This window comes from Pseudorca crassidens, chromosome 14 (genome assembly GCF_039906515.1).
Source record: "Pseudorca crassidens isolate mPseCra1 chromosome 14, mPseCra1.hap1, whole genome shotgun sequence".
NCBI classification, from domain to species: Eukaryota; Metazoa; Chordata; class Mammalia; order Artiodactyla; family Delphinidae; genus Pseudorca; species Pseudorca crassidens.
The window spans coordinates 61,531,631-61,550,148 of record NC_090309.1 but is presented as its reverse complement, the minus strand read 5'-3'; the positions used below and the strand labels follow the sequence as shown (position 1 = coordinate 61,550,148).

Sequence of the window (18,518 nt, the reverse complement as noted above, 5' to 3'; positions counted from 1 at the left end):
AATTTAAAAGACTAAGAAGTAAAACTCAGGAAGCTTGTTTAAAACTCATCCGTTAGTACAGTGACCTTTGAGCTTATTGCAGATGAATTGTTCAGTGACAGTAATTTCTTAGATATGGAAAAGGCTAACTAGCTCATCACTAAAACATGAGAAGAGCTAAATAAGGAGGGCATAAATTATATTCTGCACGATTTAACTTAGATGAGATCAAGAAATTACACACTTCCCAGTTAGCCAGAAATGCCTTTAAAACTCAGAAACAGCTCCTAAATGCGTGCAAATAATCAGTTACTTAGCTCAACCTGGAATCTCTTTTTTGCACTACTGTGCATACAGCCTCAGGCCTTTGGTAAATTGTCTGAATGCTTGATTGGATTGGCTGCTGTTGATTGGGGTAGGCAATCAGCCATGAATTCCCATTGACGCAGCAGCTCGAAGGGGACTTAGGGGTTATACTAGAGTGAGAGAGAGCTCCAGCGAAGGTCTAGGGAAACTGATAGTCAAGGTCCTTTATAATCTAGCCCCAAATTGCCCTTCAGTTTTAAACCTCATTGCTGACCTATGTAAAGTAATTTATAAGACATTGTGCTGGGCGATGAAGAGACTAGAAAAATATATGAGCTGGCTTCTGTCTTCTTTTTTTAAATTAATTAATTTATTTTTATTCTTGGCTGCGTTGGGTCTTGGTTGCTGCGCGCGGGCTTGCGCGCGGGCTTTCTCTAGTTTCAGCAAGCGGGGCTACTTCTTAGTTGCTCCGCGGCATGTGGGATCTTCCCCGACCACGGCTCGAACCCGTGTCCCCTGCATTGACACGCGGATTCTTAACCACTGCACCACCAGGGAAGTCCCTGGTATCTGTCTTCTCAAAGCTTGCCATCAGGTTGAGGAAACAGGGCACATACCCAAGAGAGGCTACAAGGCACATCTAACATACATGTAATAACAGCAGCCTCTTACAATGTGCCAGGCACTGTGCTAACCACTGCAAGTGTCATGTCAATAAATTCTGACAAAAGCCAGAGGCATTATTATTACTATGGCCGTTGTACAATTATAGAAAGTCTAGGAGAAGTTAAGAGACCTGCCCTAGAGCCACAGTTAGTAAACTAGAGAGCCAGGACTGGAACCCAAGCATCCGATTCCAGAGCCAGTACTCTTCGTAGAGAAGAATGATGATATAAGTATTGCATTGTTTACTGCCACGGACATACAGATCAAATTTAGAATCATTTATCATGATACTTATTCATTCATTAATTTCTACTAGAGCTTATACAGCTGTAACTCTGGGAAGGCATAAATAGGTTATAATTATCAGTTTTTTCGTTGGTATAATGAAATTCAATTAGCTTCCATAGGAAATTTTAAATATAATACACTGTTTTAGTGTTCATTTTAAAATGTAATTTCTATAGACAAGGCGCAGAAATAAAAAGGAAATTCTCACCATTTTCTGATGGATGCATCGTTTGAACAACTAGAGATGCAAATTATAAGATATTCATACCCAAACTCAATTTCCAATATTGCTATTTCACTTAATATACAAAACTTTTGTTTCCTGCCTCACCTTCTGCAAAAATCAAATAAAACCTTCAGCTTACTTGTGAGCAATATTTCCAAAGGATTGGAACCCTAGAGATGTATTTTAATTAAGACATGTTTAACATGAAAGAACAAAGTCCATTCAGAGACAAATCAATTAGTTCCTATGAAAGTTTGTCAAATCCAGAATATACTATTTGTGATGATACCACTTTCCTTGTTAGAGATCACCAAGAACGAGCACTATGGTGCTTTTACCCAAACTAGCCCCTTTAATTCAGTCCACATTTGATTAGTTATGGTGATAAGACACCAGCGTTCCAGGAGGATGCACCCTGCAGGAAGTGCCTCAAGCACTATTAGCTCACTGTGTAGTCAAGTGTAACCACAATGGTATTCTCTTTCAGATGCTGTTATCAGGCACATCTGCTTTGGGTCTGGAGCTGCCACTGTGTTTGGCCTCTTCAAAAAAATAATAATTTGTGACAGATCTGCAAAAATAAATATATTGACCCTAGAAGGATATCTGGTATATGACCAGACAATGACAGGTAAAATTCATATTCTTGTTATCAGTTATAACCACTTACCTTTAGTCTTAGAAATAATATTTATTTTCACCTTTCTCTTTGACTCATATAAATTGATAGTGTTTAGACATCTTTAAAAATAATTGTAATAAATAAAAAGAGTAAAATCATAGCATCCACTGTTTAGAGTAAATAGAATTTATCAAAGTAAATTCATCTTGCATATGAAAATATAGGTAAAATTAACCGGTAGCTGCTCAAACGTTTAACAAAAACGTATTAAGTGCTACAGACCACTCCCAATTATAAGTGATCAGTAGCATGTAATAACTTTTTGTTATATGAGCTCTCAGTTCTCCTTTTCTTTTTAAATTTGAGTAAAAAAATATCTTGGGTATGGCCCACCCCCCCCCCATCAAGGAAGTTTCCATGGTAAGCAAGTCACTAATAACCTCATCCTTGCCTGATTGTCGATGTTGAGACCAGTATAAAAATGACAAGGAATGCTAACGATAACACATAAACTAGGGTTTTATTTTTTATTTTTAAAATTAAAAAAATATTTTTGGCCATGCCATGTGGCATGTGGGACCTTATTTCTTGGACTAGGGATCAAACCCTTGCCCCCTGCAGTGGAACCTCAGAGTCTTAACCACTGGACCGCCAGGGAACTCCCTAAACTAGGTTGTTTAGACCTCAGTTGTTTTTTTTTTCCCACAATTATTATTATTATTTTTAACATCTTTATTGGAGTATAATTGCTTTACATTGTTGTATTAGTTTCTGCTGTATAACGAAGTGAATCAGCTGTACATATACATATATCCCCATATCCCCTCCCTCTTGCGTCTCCCTCCCACCCTCCCTATTCCACACCTCTAAAAGTACAAAGTGGTCACAAAGTACAAAGCTGATCTCCCTGTGCCATGCGGCTGCTTCCCACTAGCTATTTTACATTTGGTAGTGTATATATATCAATGCCACTCTCTCACTTCTTCCCAGCTTACCCTGCCCCCTTCCCATGTCCTCAGGTCCATTCTCTATGTTTGTGTCTTTATTCCTGTCCTGCCCCTAGGTTCTACAGAACTATTTTTTTTTTAGATTTTTTTTTTTAGATTATTTTTTAGTTAGCATACGATATATGTTTTCCTCTTTCTGACTTACTTCACTCTGTATGTCAGACTCTAGGTCCATCCGCCTCACTACAAATAACTCAATTTCATTTCTTTTTATGACTGAGTAATATCCCATTGTATATATGTACCACATCTTCTTTATCCATTCATCTGTCGATGGACACTTAGGTTGCTTCCATGTCCTGGCTACAGTAAATAGTGCTACAGTGAACACTGTGGTACATGACTCTTTTTGAATTATGGTTTTGTCAGGGGATATGCCCAGTAGTGAGATTACTGGGTCGTATGGTAGTTCTCTTTTTGGTTTTTTAAGGAACCTCCATACTGTTCTCCATAGTGGCTGTACCAATTCACATTCCCACCAACAGTGCAAGAGGGTTCCCTTTTCTGCACACCCTCTCCAGCATTTAATGTCTGTAGATTTTTTGATGATGGCCATTCTGACTGGTGTGAGATGATACCTCATTGTAGTTTTGATTTGCATTTCTCTAATGATTAGTGATGTTGAGCATCCTTTCATGTGTTTGTTGACTATCTGTATATCTTCTTTGGAGAAATGTCTGTTTAGGTCTTCTGCCCGTTTTTGGATTGGATTGTTTGTTTTTTTGATATTGAACTGCATGAGCTGCTTGTATATTTGGGAGATTAATCCTTTGTCAGTTGCTTCGTTTGCGAATATTTTCTCCCATTCTGCAGGTTGTCTTTTTGTCTTGTTTATGGTTTCCTTTGCTGTGCAAAAGCTTTGAAGTTTCATTAAGTCCCATTTGTTTATTTTTGTTTTTATTTCCATTTCTCTAGGAGGTGGGTCAAAAAGGATCTTGCTGTGATTTATGTCATAGAGTGTTCTGCGTATGTTTTCCTCTAAGAATTTGATAGTGTCTGGCCTTACATTTTGGTCTTTAATCCATTTTGAGTTTATTTTTGTGTACGGTGTTAGGGAGTGTTCTAATTTCATTCTTTTACATGTAGCTGTTCACCACTTATTGAAGAGGTCGTCTTTTCTCCATTGTATACTCTTGCTTCCTTTATCAAATATAAGGTGACCATATGTGCATGGGTTTATCTCTGGGCTTTCTATCCTGTTCCATTGATCTGTATTTCTGTTTTTGTTCCAGTACCATACTGTCTTGATTACTGTAGCTTTGTAGTGTAGTCTGAAGTCCAGGAGCTTGATTCCTCCAGCTCTGTTTTTCTTTGTCAAGATTGCTTTGGCTATTTGGGATCTTTTTTGTTTCCATACACATTGCAAAATATTTTGTTCTAGTTCTAGGAAAAATGCCATTGGTAGTTTGATAGGGATTGCATGGAATCTGTAGATTGCTTTGGGTAGTATAGTCATTTTCACAATATTGATTCTTCCAATCCAAGAACATGGTATATCTCTCCATCTGTTTGTTTCATCTTTAATTTCTTTCATCAGTGTCTTATAGTTTTTTGCATACAGGTCTTTTGTCTCCTTAGGTAGGTTTATTCCTAGGTATTTTATTCTTTTTGTTGCAATGGTAAATGGGAGTGTTTCCTTAATTTCTCTTTCAGATGATTCATCATTAATGTATAGGAATGCAAGAGATTTCTGTGCATTTATTTTGTATTCTGCTACTTTACCAAATTCATTGATTAGCTCTAACAGTTTTCTGGTAGCATCTGTAGGATTCTCTATGTATAGTATCATGTCATCTGCAAACAGTGACAGTTTTACTTCTACTTTTCTGCTTTGGATTCCTTTTATTTCTTTTTCTTCTCTGGTTGCTGTGGCTAAAACTTCCAAAACTGTGTTGAATAATAGTGGTGAGAGTGGACATCCTTATCTTGGTCCTGATCTTAGTGGAAATGGTTTCAGTTTTTCACCATTAAGAACAATGTTGGCTATGGGTTTGTCATATATGGCCTTTATTATGTTGAGGAAAGTTCCCTCTGCCTACTTTCTGGAGAGTTTTTGTCATAAATGGGTGTTGAATTTTGTCAAAAGCTTTTTCTGCACCTATTGAGATGATATATGGTTTTTATCCTTCAATTTATTAATATGGTTATCACATTGATTGATATGCATATATTGGAGAATCCTTGCATTCCTGGGATAAACTCCACTTGATCATAGTGTATGATCCTTTTAATGTGCTGGTGGATTCTGTTTGCTAGTATTTTGTTGAGGATTTTCACATCTGTGTTCATCAGTGATATTGGCCTGTAGTTTTCTTTTTTTGTGACATCTTTGTCTGGTTTTGGTATCAGGGTGATGGTGGCATCATAGAATGAGTTTGGAAGTGTTCCTCCCTCTGCTGTATTTTGGAAGAGTTTGAGAAGGATAGGCGTTAGCTCTTCTCTAAATGTTTGATAGAATTTGCCTGTGAATCCATCTGGTCCTGAGCTTTTGTTTGTTGAAAGATTTTTAATCACAGTTTCAATTTCAGTGCTTGTGATTGGTCTGTTTATATTTTCTATTTCTTCCTGGTTCAGTCTCGGAAGGTTGTGCTTTTCTAAGAAATTGTCCATATCTTCCAGGTTGTCCATTTTATTGGCATATAATTGCTTGTAGTAATCTCTCACGATCCTTTGTATTTCTGCAGTGTCATTTGTTGCTTCTCCTTTTTCATTTCTAATTCTGTTGATTTGAGTCTTCTCCCTTTTTTTCTTGATGAGTCTGGCTAATGGTTTATCAATTTTGTTTATCTTCTCAAAGAACCAGCTTTTAGTTTTGTTGATCTTTACTATTGTTTTCATTGTTCCTATTTCATTTATTTCTGCTCTAATCTTTATGATTTCTTTTCTTCTACTAAGTTTGGGTTTTGTTTGTTCTTCTTTCTCTAGTTCCTTTAGGTGTTAATGTTAGATTTTTTTATTTGAGATTTTTCTTGTTTCTTGAGGTAGGATTGTATTGCTATAAACTTCCCTCTTAAAACTGCTTTTGCTGCATCCCATATGTTTTGGGCCATTGTGTTTTCATTGTCATTTGTTTATAGGTATTTTTTGATTTCCTCTTTGATTTCTTCAGTGATCTCTTGGTTATTTGGTAGCATATTGTTTAGCCTCCATGTGTTTGTATTTTTTACAGTTTGTTTCCTGTAACTGATATCTAGTCTCATAGCGTTGTGGTCAGAAAAGATACGTGATACAATTTCAATTTTCTTAAATTTACCAAGGCTTGATTTGTGACCCTAGATATGATTTATCCTGGAGAATGTTCCATGAGCACTTGAGAAGGAAGTATATTCTGTTGTTTTTGGATGGAATTAGACCTCAGTTTTTTGACCTTTGTTGTCTTTAGCTTTCTTGGCCTGGCAATGTCTTTCATTCTAGACATGTTAGGGGATATTTTAATAAAAGAGAACAGATTTTAAACAGAATTGTATAACTTTCTCTTGTTGCTATATACTTTTCCAAACCATTGCAGCACTTTCCCCACCCCCACCCCTAAGACCAGAAAATTAATAGGCCACCTTTATTTTAAGACAGAAGAAAAGGGTCTTGCCCATGCATCTTATATTTATTTATTTTTTTGGTAACCACAAGTTAGCTATTGGGTTTGGCCTAGACCTGTGCTCTCCAACACGGTGACCACTAGTCACACATGGCTATTTAAATTAAATAAAATGTAAAATTTAGTTTCTGAGTCACAGTAGCCACACTTGTGATCTATGGCTACATATACAATTGGCTGCTGCTTTGGACAGTGCTGGACTGAACTGTAACATAGGGGATGACTGTATCTCATTCATCTTGGTGTCTTCAAAACCTAAAACACTGCCTGGTACATAGGAGGCCCTAACTAGACACTTCTTGATCTAGATCAAGCTTCTCTTTCGCATAGCTCAAGAAAAAGAAGCGCATAAAATAAAGCATGTGAACATGGCAAATTATGACTATGTAGGTGTCTCAGAGACTGATCTGTAATTTGATTTGCTCCTTACCCATATTTGAAATGAGATCATTTGTAAGATATAATTCTGTTTTTCACACAACTAAACAAATATAGCTCATTTTGTACACTGAATGTACCAAAATGTGTATTATTTAAATTTGTAAATCAACAATTGTATTAAATGTGAGACAGAGGCACATTTAATGAAAGATTTCCTACTGTGAATATTTTTCAAAAGTGAAAATTCCTTTCCCAAAGTGAGTAGGCACTCTCTGATTTATCTTTAAGAACACCTTTATATGAAAATCAGAATTTGCACTGAATTGAGAATTAGGCAAACAAAAATAGTTGTCTTTAAAGGTGCTATCATAAGCATCCAATGTTGAAAACTTTGTAGGATAAAGTTACTATTATTACTAATTATAAATAACCAGCACTGTGTAGCCCTTTACAATGTATAAAGCAGTTTCACATACTTTGCCTCATTTGATTCTCACAGAAACCTTATGAGGTAGGGTAGGTCCTTTCTGCCTCCATTTGTTAGATGAAGTTTGGAAAGACTAATCTTTTGTCTCTAAATTCTCATCATCTTTTCTTTCTTTTTTTTTTTAATATTTATTTATTTATTTGGTTGCGTGGGGTCTTAGTTGCGGCAGGCGGGCTCCTTAGTTGTGGCTTCTGGGCTCCTTAGTTGTGGCATGCGAACTCTTAGTTGCAGCATGCATGCGGGATCTCTAGTTCCCTGACCGGGGATCGAACCTGGGCCCCTGCATTGGGAGCGCAGAGTCTTATTCACTGTGCCACCAGGGAAGTCCCCCCATCATCTTTTCATTATGCCAATGAGGACATATGAACTATCCATGGTGATTAGATTGGAAATGGAACTTTTAATTTTTTTGCTCTATTTGGATGGAACTACTTTGCTGGAAATATAATTTTTAAAGCAACATGTAATTTGTGTGAACTAAAACTATTGTTTTACACATCTGAAAAAATATATATATTTAATATATATCTCAACACTTGTTCAGAGAAGGCCTTCAATAAATATTTGCTAAACAAATCAATGAAAAATGAGTGGTCTTGAAAACATATTGAGCAGATTATATCAGTCAAAGTTTGGTTGCAGAGAACAGAATATACTCCAGTTAGTTTTAGCAGGAAGTATTAATACACTTGAAGAGAATAATTGAGAATATTAGTGGAACAATTCTCAAAACCACACCTCAGAACTAAGATACCAAAAGAGCTGTGCTCTTCCTCATTGAGAACCTGACATCTTCAGAACTACGACACCACAGCCACTGTCTGGAAGCTACCAGAATCAAGAAGCTGCCACTTCCACAGCCAGCTCCAGAGTCACACCTTACCAACTGTAATCTGAACCAGCAAAATGGATGCACCACCCATGCTTCTTGATGTTCACAAAGCTAATGACTGAACCATGAGAACTCTGTTATCTCTGATACAGAAGAAAAAATTTTCTCCACAGCTATGCCTATCAGAGAAACAGACTTCCAGATCTTACACGAAAGTGTTTGTTTGTTGAAACCTACATACTTCCATAAAACTAGCTGCAACAGAGTCTGGAGAATGTGATTTTGGGCTTACCAGTCCTCTGCCCTACAGGAAGCATACTTGAAGCTTGAAGGAGGATGAAATGGCTGTTAGGTGCAAGCCTGTTTATGTTCCATACTCACCTAAAAAAAACGAATGTTTGGTTTAAGTAGACCACGCACTTTGTGCTGCACATTTATAGAACACTGAAATTATACATATATGTAATGTATGTATATATAATTTATATATATAAAGCTCCATGATGACAGAAAAATTGTATGATCAAATCTCAGATCCCAGGCAGGCCATTTTAGCACAACTTCTTGCAAGGGAAAAAACATTTTAATGATTGGCTATTTTGCCTCCCATCTATCTAGTATTATTACCCACTATTTTCTAGATCGGTACTCTCAAACTTTAATGTGCACACAAATCACCTGGGAATCTTATGATAATGCAGATTCTGATTCAGTAAATTGGAATAGAGCCTGTGATTCTGCATTTCTAACAAGCTCCCAGGTGATGCTGATGCTGCTGATGTGAAGACCACATTTTGAATAGCATTTTATAAGCCCTCTCCAACCAGGTTGCCCAATGAATGGAGTATGCTGAGATAATGATTCCCTTCAACACTAGGGGCAGTTAGGTTAGGCCAGGTGCACGCAGAGCCTCCAGACCAGATGGCTCCAGCTTACATCAGTGTGCAATATTAATATTTTCTACCTGTGCTGTGATGTGGGAAGCATTTGAATAAATGTTTGAATAAATATGTCCATTATTGAGTCTTGGTCAAGTATTGGCCAGTATATATGCTCTTTGTGGAATCTTTTATTAGTCACAGATTTTTTTTTTAATATTAAGTATTCTTTCAACAAATTAAGAGAACTAAAAATAGAAATAATCAACTTATATATCACCAAATTAACTGTTGTAATAAATTTTTTTTATTGAAGTATAGTTGATTTACATCTTGTAATAAAGATGTACAGTGAGAAAAGAAAGTACTAATACAGTATGTTATCTCATTCTGAAAGCAAATCTTAAGATGGCTTCAGCTGTTCTGCCAATGACACCAGAATGACCATAGGAAGGGAGAAGAAAGTCAATCTGCTTGATTGTTTCCATAGTGCAATGCTTTTGAAAAGCAAAGTGAAAAGAAGTGAAAATTTACAAAAATGGTATTTAGAAATGTTTCTGCATAAATACCAATGTGTACCTGTACAATTCAGACATCTTAATAGACAGATAGATAGATACATGTGTGTTTGTGTATAAATATATGTTTGGGAGGGTTGTGGGGTTTTTTTGGTTTTGGTTTTGTTTTGTTTTTTTTTTTTTGGTTTTGTCCTGGAAACAGTAAGACAAACTCAAGTCATTTTACACTAGGTAAGGCAACAGTTCTACCTAATCAAATTGAGTTCTTTTCACAAGTGGTAACATTTCGACCACTCCTTAAACCCCTTTTATACCCCCATTTCTCAATACTATCAACCAGCTGGAGGTGGAATACTAAGGGGGTAATTGTCAGGTGAGCAAAGAAGAGAATTTTGTAACCACAGCCTTACATGGAGAGCAGTCTTGTATGTACTATGGTGTGGGGTTCTGAATGGTCATGGCACCTTGGGTATTGTATGTCAAGGGAAGGAGGGCAAGGAAAGCTAAGATCACCAGAGATAAATTTCACCTACTTCACAACTTTAAAAGATTAACTCTGCCAGGTGTTGTAGTGGAGAAGGAAGATTGGATTGCCAGTGACCTCTAGACTATCATGCCCCAGTCTTAGAGGTTCAAATATAAGAAAGAGAAGAATGGGTTAAAGAAGACAATCTAGAAATGAACTATATTGAATCATCAAGTCTCTGTTGATTGCTGTTTACTTTATCTCCCGGTATTTTTGAGAGATATAGTTGTGACATGCCAGACTTCACAGTTCACTACTGGGACAGATTCAATGACTCATAATCCAGTTGACACCATTGCCACATTATGAAAGGATTCTTATTTATAGACCCCCATAGCTACAAATTAAGCTCTCTTCTGCATTTTCAGCTAGGCATACAGCCACCCAGCTAAAAACTTCATTCCCCAGCCTCCCTTGCAGTTGGCATGGCCATATAAAAAAGTTCTTGCCAATGGAATATAAGTAGAAATGACGGTGCAACTTCTGCACCATTTGCTTAAAAAGAAATTGTTTGATTTCCATGACCTTTCTTTCCCTTCCTGATCCTGGAGTACAGATGTGGCGCTGAGTTAGCTTCCACCATGTGCAACACTAAAAGGGAGAGCAGAATAGCAAGATTGAAGGCACCAGATCCTGGGATGATGTTTATGGAGCAGCGCCATCCCCATGTACTTCCAGACTGTTACATGAGAGAGATGAACTTCTATTTTGCCTGTGTGCCTTATTTGGGAACCTGTTGTTTATGGCAGTTTCTAGCCTATACCTAGCATATCCGTGTTAGTCCCTCCAGAGAGGGAAACTAGATTGCTGGAAATCCCAGTTTGAAGAAAACTTGATACATTCTTTTATACTTTTCAGCTTTTGTGCCATGTATATGTATTCCCTAGTTATTAAAAATTCATCAGTCGGGCTTCCCTGGTGGCGCAGCGGTTGAGAGTCCGCCTGCCGATGCAGGAGACACGGGTTCGTGCCCCGGTAAGGGAGGATCCCATATACCGCGGAGTGGCTAGGCCCGTGAGCCATGGCCGCTGAGCCTGCGCGTCCGGAGCCTGTTCTCCGCAACGGGAGAGGCCACAACAGTGAGAGGCCCGCGTACCGAAAAAAAAAAAAAACATTTTCAATCAGTTCATTAATTTTTAATGCCTTGTGTCCCTGTTAAATTAAACAAAAACCAATATTATCTTGCTAGAGAGTGCTTTTTCATGCTGGCTGAGAGAAAGAGCCATGTGTTTGTTCCCAGACCTTTAATATCTTGGCTTCTACCACCACCCTTAGGAGATATTTCTAGCAGAGTATGATAACAAGAGCAACAATTCTTAAATCATTAAGTATAATGATAACTATAAGAACCAATCACAACATGAATGCTAATGGTTTTATGGGAACACAAAGCACGAGGATCTTAGTTCCCCAACCAGGGATCGAACCCACGCCCCCTGCAGTGGAAGCGTGGAGTCTTAACCACTTGACCGCCAGGGAATTCCCTGTATTTATGTTTTAAAGGAGGCTAAGGCACATGGTTACCTTCCCCCCCACACACACAGACTTAAGTGAGATTTCAAAAAATAGTGGGGAACATAAAAATGGATAAAGAGAAAAAAAGAGAAAAAAAAATGGATAAAGAGATATCCTCTGCTCCTGAAATCACATTGCCTATTCAAAAAGCTAAAACTGTCAGACATAATCCTCCCCCAGCACCATTACTTCCCACTTACAAAGTTATAGCATTAGAAACAGTAATTAAAGGCAAACTTTATTTCTCTTTAATAAGCAATTAATAATGAATGTGTTTTGCCCAAGTTAATGTTTATAAGGTCCCTATACCAAGTTTGAGCAATAAAATGATAATACCATTTATCAAAGTAATTTTACTCATGAGAATTTAAGTTTAATCCAAACTAATTTAGAAGCTGTATGTATGAAGGTGTTCATAACATTATTTACATCTGAGAGAGGGGAAATTATTAGATAAATTATGATTGTCAAATAGATAAAGTAAGGGATAATTACAAGAATCTTTTTATAAAAAAGGCTGTATTAACAAAGTTTTAAAAAGCGTTAAAAAAAAGCGTAATACAAAAAAAGCATAATACAAATGTGTGTGTATGAGGGTTTCTTAATCTTGGCACTGTTGACATTTTGGATTGGATAATTCTTTTTTTGAGAGGGGGCTATACATTGTAGTATGTTTAGCAGCATTCTTGGCTTCTACCCACAAAATGCCAGTAGTGCACTCCTGCCCCTAGTAGGGACAATCAAAAATGTCTCCAGACATTTCCAACTGTCTGGGGGGGGCGGGGGGAATCACCCCTGTTTGAGAATCCTCATTAGATGAACTACATGTATAGTGTATATTCTGTGATCACAGTTATATAAAATATATGCACATATAGACAAAGCTGGAAGGAAATTTGGAAAAAATTTTAAAGGCTTTTTTTTTTCTCTTTTTTTGGCCACGCTGTGCGACATGTGGGACCTTAGTTCCCCAACCAGGGATCGAACGCGTGCCTCCTGCAGTGGAAGCATGGAGCCCTAACCACAAGGGTTAAAATAAAATTAAGTACTGTTATGATTCACAAACTCTTCTAAGGAGTTTTAATCTTTAAAGATTATTATACATTTCATTATTAGAGATAATTTTAATCTCCCCACTATAAGCATATCATCAAAAGAAACTTTATTTAGATGGTTACAAAATCATTTTTTAAAAACCCATAAAGCCAAATTGATATGTGATTCAGATAAGGAAGAAGGACAGGATGACTCATTAGTACTGGATGTGATTCTTATTCTGCAGAATGCTTCTCGGACTTAGCCCACATTCAGAATTGCCACTGATTTCAAAGGAAAGAAACTTCATACAAGAAAAAAATGAATTCAGAATTATTTCATGACCAATCCCCATCACTGGATTTGAGTAAGAACTTATTGTACGTTTGGCTTCAATGGGAAAGTTACTGAAAACATTTTGACAATGCCCAATTTTGTTAAAAATGTATTAGGGATTACAGCATCTAACATTTGCAGAATACTTTACAGCATTCATTCTCTCATTTAATGGAAGTGAGCACAAGAAATAGAACTTCAGTTATGAACATGTGCTGAGTAACACAGCTAGTATAGAATATAGGACAAAGAAGAGTGTAGGCTACTCTACCACTGTAGGATTAGGAAAGAATAAAACCATTGTCAACATTTATATAGCCATTCTGTCCCCTGATCCATTAGTACAGATGATTAAAAGCTATTTTTTAAAGTTTTGATGACATTATTCTGAAAAGCAATCTATCTGAGAAGCAGGTGATCCAGTGGACCTACACTTCGTCAGAGAGGGCAATGGTTGACATACACCGTCTCCTGTTCTGGGGCCTATATTTGAATCTGTAAACAAATACAGGGGTGTTGACTCAGAGAGTTATGCCTGGAGGCTTGGGGGATTTGAAAGCTGAGGAAGAAAGGAAAAGAGAGTTGACTGTGAACAAGAATCTAGAAAGAGTAGAGTGGAAGGCACGGCCTCTCACCCCTCCACCTCTACTCCACCCTGAGCCACTAGGTCCCTCAAAGAAGAGTCTGAATCCGAAACTGAAGAAACTTTCTCATGATATTTTGTCAGACTTGGCATGTACAGTATTATTTTGAGACCCAAGTAATAAAGAACAGAGTGGGCTGGGGGTATTGTCTTCATTTCTGAATGGGTGGAGCAAAGCAAGTACAGCAGGTGCTATGTAGGATCCTGCAGCAGAAAAGCAGAATTTACCTGGCGGGTCCCAGCAACAGGGTTGGTGCCTTCTTCAAACAGATTTTGAACAAAGGACTCCTACCAGGACATTGGGCCACCACAGGAACATGAGCAGGTTTGTTCCTAAGCACATGCAAGAAACCCGCTCACAGCTCCTGAATTAACTGGTGAAGATTTTGGGAGCAGAAGTTATTGAAGTCTTTTAGGTGGGCATGTATTGTTGATGTGACTTTTTCGGTTCCCACGGGCTAACTAGGTGTGAGAACATTCAGACTACATCTGATTTACAAAAAAATACCTTGCCATTTCCCAGTTTTATATTTCCTAGGCAGTCCTCACTTTATAAAATAAATAGAAAAGTTGACTATTTTCTGATAGGTAAAACTCTATTTTCTCATAGGTGGCCATTTTTAGGTATCATTTACATACAAGGAACCATTATATTCTTTTCTAGTCAGGAAAAAATTGGATTAAACACTTGATAAAGAAGAGCATTGAGGGACTCCCTCAATGTGTGGTGGCACAATGGATAAGACTCCACGCTCCCAATGCAGGGGCCCCAGGTTTGATCCCTGGTCAGAGAACTAGATCCCACATGCATGCTGCAACTAAGAATTCACGTGCCACAAGTAAGGAGTCCTGGAGCCGCAGCTAAGGAGCCCGCCTGCCACAACTAAGACCAAATAAATAAATAAATATTTTTTTAAAAAAAAGAAGAGCTTTTTTTTTTATATATCCTCAAGGTTTTCATTAATTAATTAATTAATTTTTGGCTGTGTTGGGTCTTCGTTGCTGCGTGCAGACTTTCTCTAGTTGAGAAGGTGAGCGGGGGCTACTCTTCATTGCAGTGTGCGGGTTTCTCATCGCAGTGGCTTCTCTTTGTTGCAGAGTACGGGCTCTAGGAGCGTGGGCTTCAGTAGTTTTGGCTCGCAGGCTCTAGAGCGCAGGCTCAGTAGTTGTGGCTCACGGGCTTAGTTGCTCCGAGGCATGTGGGACCTTCCCGGACCAGGGCTCAAACCCGTGTCCCCTGCATTGGCAGGAGGATTCTTTTTTATAAATTTATTTATTTTATTTTACTTTTATTTTTTTATTTTTTTGGCTGTGTTGGGTCTTCGTTGTTTGTGCGGGCTTTCTCTAGCTGTTGTTTGTGCGGGCTACTCTTCGTTGCAGTTTGTGGGCTTCTCATTGCGGTGGCTTCTCTTGTTGCAGAGCATGGGCTCTAGGTGCACAGGCTTCAGTAGTTGTGGCTTACGGGCTCTAGAGCGCAGGCTCAGTAGTTGTGATACATGGGATTAGTTGCTCCGCGGCATGTGGGATCTTCCCGGACCAGGGCTTGAATCCGTGTCCCCTGCATTGGCAGGCGGATTCCTAACCACTGTGCCACCAGGGAAGCCCTGGTAGGAGGATTCTTAACCACTGCGCCACCAGGGAAGTCCCCAAAGAAGAGCATTAAGATGAAGGCTAGGTTGGAGAAGTCTGGGCATTGTCAAGCCAACAGGGACACATCCCGTACTCTGAAATTATTCCTCCACTGTTAGCCACTGCCATGGTCTCCATGTTCACAGCTACCAATTTTTTAAGCTCATACTTATGAAGCCTAAAAAATGAGGCTATCGCATCGTTTCTGCAGGTACTATGATTGTCACACTAAATTAAAATTTACTTAATATTACTTAGAACAAGTTAATTCCCTATTTATTCTAAAAGCTTGGAACGTTTTATATCAAATGATGTAATCTCTGTTAGGGACCACACTGGCTAGCACACAGGATAAGATTCTACTCCATCAGTGACAAATGAACCTCTAAGGGACATATCTTGTTTTTAACAGTCTGGTTCCTCCCCCTTATAATAGAGCTCTTCTTTCCTGTAAGGAACCTAATCCGGGTATCTTAGTTGGGGCTGAACTTTCCCTCAGGGCCACATGATCATCATCACAAGAGCACACTAGTGGCCAGACCAGGCCAACCAGAGTTCCCCATTTCCTTAGTGTCATTGCTTGTTTCATAGATGTGTAGGTGACCTAGCAGAACATACCAGAATCACCTTCAGGAGTTTATTGTCAGAGCTACTGGGAAAGGCTGCTCTTTTTGCTGGATTTGCTAAGCTGGGAGCATAAGCATCTGGGACTTGAGAAACCCAGAATGAAACTGCAAGAGAGGAGAGCTAGGAGATAGGGAAACAGCCCTGATGACATCATTTGAGTCCCTGGATCCAGTTATACCTAACTCCTTTTAACTCCATGTTAACTCATTTCTTCTCCTACCATCTGCTTTGGAGCAGTAGGCTCAATCCCTCCAGTCCCAGACTAATTTACCTAGCTCACGAGGAGTAGAAACTCCCACTATTTCCCAGTCCTGGATTCCTAGGGTTTCCTTCAGGCATTGGTGCCAATGTAACAACTGGTGAGACAATAAGAATATGCAAGCACATGATTTGTTGTCTTCGTTAACTTTGACCAAAGTCAGGGAGAAAAATAACAGGTTGGAAGTACCTAGAAGCTCTCTCTCAAGCCCACAGGATCTAGATAATCCTTTTTACAAACAAATTATTTTCCTCTAGATAATCCTTTTTACAAACAAATTATTTTCATGATATTACTCTTTTATCTGTGGTCAAATCACTTCCAAAAACTCCTCTCTAAATAGTTCCCGAAGGGGGCTTCCCTGGTGGCGCAGTGGTTGAGAGTCTGCCTGCCGATGCAGGGGACACGGGTTCGTGCCCTGGTCCGGGAAGATATCACATGCCGCGGAGCGGCTGGGCCCGTGAGCCATGGCCGCTGAGCCTGCGCGTCCAGAGCCTGTGCTCCGCAACGGGAGAGGCCACAACATTGAGAGGCCCGCGTACCGCAAAAAAAAATAATAATAATAATAAAAATAATAAATAGTCCCCCAAGGTTCAGTTAGCTGGACTACCTATGACTTGCCCTTACTAGTTATTTACTTCATTTGCATGTGGTTTTTGTCATTATTATAAAGAGAATGTCCTATTGCCAGAACAACTGTGGGGAAAGAGCACGCATATCACAATTGAGTGAACCACACCAGTTTCAATTCCCACTGTGTTCTTCACTGCCCTTGCTTTTGTGTTCACAAAAATATAGGCATTCTGCATTTCCTACCCATTTCTCTTCTCATTTTGTCTCCTTCCAAAACTTCTAGCTGACATGTTCACTTTGTCCTGAATTTATTAATTTAACTTATTTTACTTATACTAATTAACATAGATAGCTTGTGTTCCTCCTACATAATAGATTATTTCTCTGAATTTCTCTTTTAGACCAAAGTTGTTCATTCAATCCTCTGAACCTCTCAACTTGCATGAGCCAATTAGTTCTCCTTTTGCTTGAGCCTGTTTGCACAGGGTTTCTTTCACTAAAAAGTGACTCAAAACCTTTCTCTGGGGACTTCCCTGGTGGCGCAGCGGATAGGACTCTGCACTCCCAATGCAGGGGGCGCAGGTTTGATCCCTGGTCAGGGAACTGGATCCCACATGCATGCCGCAGCTAAGAGTTCACATGCCACAACTAGGGAGCCCGTGTGCCACATCTAAGGAGCCCACCTGCCGCAACTAAGGAGCCCACATGCTACAAGTAAGACCCGGAGCAACCAAATAAATAAATAAATAAAACCTTTCTCTGGGGTTTTTGTTCCTACAGCCAATTATTGGGAACGTTCACTACCATAATTCCTGGAATTCAAAATCAAGTTAACTAGATAAAGGAAGAAAGACTTGGCAGAGTGATCACATGTCTGTTCTTCCTCTCAAGCACCAATAAAATAAAAGTAAAGGAATATACAATAAAAAGGCACTACCCCCAACAACACTGGAAAGGAAACAGAAACAAAGAATATTCAACAAACTATGGAAGATGGAAAGTAAATGAAGTTATAACTAACTTAATAGAACAGAGGAAGGTGAAATCTAAGCATCTCAGAGGGGAATTCCAGTGAATGAGCTAGAAACTGAAAGTCTCAGTGTTTGGAGGCAGCAAGTACCACAAAAGGTAGAAATGAAGATGTGACTCTAAAATTAGTGGGATTGGTGACTATATGTGTGGAAAATGGTTGGACCTCTAGTCCTAGGTCCCCATCTAACTCTAAGCAGCCAGATAAATATTCCCCTCTCTACTCACCACTGCACAGGAGAATGGAAGTTCAAACTCTGGAGAAATCAACCCAAAAGCCTCTGGACTTGGAGACTAAGCCACATGCAGGGCAAGGATAAGTCATAGAGTTGAAAACTGGTATATTATGTAAGAAGCTATATACTGAACTATGGAAGCTCCAGGCATGTCCCTTTCCTGCTCCCAGAATGTCAGTAACCAAGCATATACCTAGCCCCAACCCTTGCCCAATCAGAGATTCTCCTGTAGGGGAAGTAGACAGTCCCAAAGAAGAGACCTCCAGACACTGACAGTAGAGGATCCTCCAATAATAAGGCTAGTTCACTACCCAGTCATTCTACA

The 18,518-nt window shown here is 38.9% G+C and overlaps 1 protein-coding gene across 3 annotated transcripts in view; it reads left to right on the top strand.

Moving 5' to 3' along the window:
- The window catches only part of GALM (galactose mutarotase), a 104,878-nt gene that overhangs the window by 2,812 nt on the left and 83,548 nt on the right, over positions 1-18,518 (top strand). For all 3 annotated transcript variants that reach the window (XM_067703218.1, XM_067703217.1, XM_067703216.1), the window contains exon 2: positions 1,953-2,096. The gene's annotated coding sequence lies outside the window, so the exon portion shown is untranslated. The remainder of the gene's footprint in view (positions 1-1,952; positions 2,097-18,518) is intronic.